This window comes from Nothoprocta perdicaria, unplaced genomic scaffold (genome assembly GCF_003342845.1).
Source record: "Nothoprocta perdicaria isolate Ctin4 unplaced genomic scaffold, notPer1 scaffold_2145, whole genome shotgun sequence".
Lineage (NCBI taxonomy): Eukaryota > Metazoa > Chordata > Aves > Tinamiformes > Tinamidae > Nothoprocta > Nothoprocta perdicaria.
This window is the reverse complement of record NW_020455366.1, coordinates 1-1,115: the sequence shown is the minus strand read 5'-3', so window position 1 is coordinate 1,115 and position 1,115 is coordinate 1. Positions and strand designations below refer to the sequence as shown.

Here is a 1,115-nt window from a genome sequence, read left to right as displayed (position 1 = left end):
TACGACTCGCTGCTCGTGAAGGTGACGGCCCACGGGCCCGACAGCGGCGCCGCCGCCGCCAAGCTGCGCCGCGCGCTCGCCGAGTTCCGCATCCGCGGCGTCAAGGTGACACCGGGGGGACCGGGGACACCGGGGGGACATRGGGGGGACATGGGGGACACGGCGCCAAGCTGCGCCGCGCGCTCGCCGAGTTCCGCATCCGCGGCCTCAAGGTGACACCGGGGACATGGGGGACATGGTGGGGACATGGGGGATGTCCTGCGGACCGTGCTGTCCCGTGTCCCGTGTGACACGCATGTGACACCGTGTGACACRCGTGTCCCCTTGCCTTGCAGACCAACATCCCGTTCCTGCAGACCGTGCTGTCCCGTGTCCCGTGTGTCCCGTGTCCCATGTGTCCCGTGTGACACGCGTGTCCCCTTGCCTTGCAGACCAACATCCTGTTCCTGCGGAACGTGCTGTCCCGTGTGTCCCGTGTGTCCCGTGTCCCGTGTGTCCCATGTGTCCCGTGTCCCATGTGTCCCGTGTGTCCCGTGTGACACGCGTGTCCCCGTGTTTCCTGCAGACCAACATCCCATTCCTGCAGAACATGCTGTCCTGTGTCCCGTGTCCTGTGTGTCCCCTGTCCCGTGTGTCCTGTGTGTCCCATGTCCCGTGTGTCCCGTGTCCCGTGTGACACGCATGTCCCCATGTTTCCCGCAGACCAACATCCCGTTCCTGCAAAACGTGCTGTCCCATGTGTCCCGTGTGTCCCGTGTGACACGCGTGTCCCCGTGTTTCCCGCAGACCAACATCCCGTTCCTGCAGAACGTGCTGTCCCGTGTCCCGTGTGACACGCGTGTCCCCGTGTTTCCCGCAGACCAACATTCCGTTCCTGCAAAACGTGCTGTCCCGTGTCCCGTGTGACACGCGTGTCCCCGTGTTTCCCGCAGACCAACATCCCGTTCCTGCAGAACATGCTGTCCCGTGTCCCGTGTGTCCCGTGTGACACGCGTGTCCCCGTGTTTCCCGCAGACCAACATCCCGTTCCTGCAAAACGTGCTGTCCCGTGTCCCGTGTCCCGTGTGACACGCGTGTCCCCGTGTTTCCCGCAGACCAACATCCCGTTCCTGCAG

At 64.6% G+C, this 1,115-nt stretch overlaps 1 long non-coding RNA gene across 1 annotated transcript; it reads left to right on the top strand.

The window, feature by feature from the left end:
- Positions 1-22: 22 nt before the first annotated feature.
- LOC112946740 lies at positions 23-816 on the top strand. The gene is made up of 2 exons (XR_003249288.1): positions 23-105; positions 787-816. It is a non-coding gene; the product is annotated as an uncharacterized LOC112946740 (long non-coding RNA).
- The last annotated feature ends 299 nt before the right edge of the window (positions 817-1,115 follow it).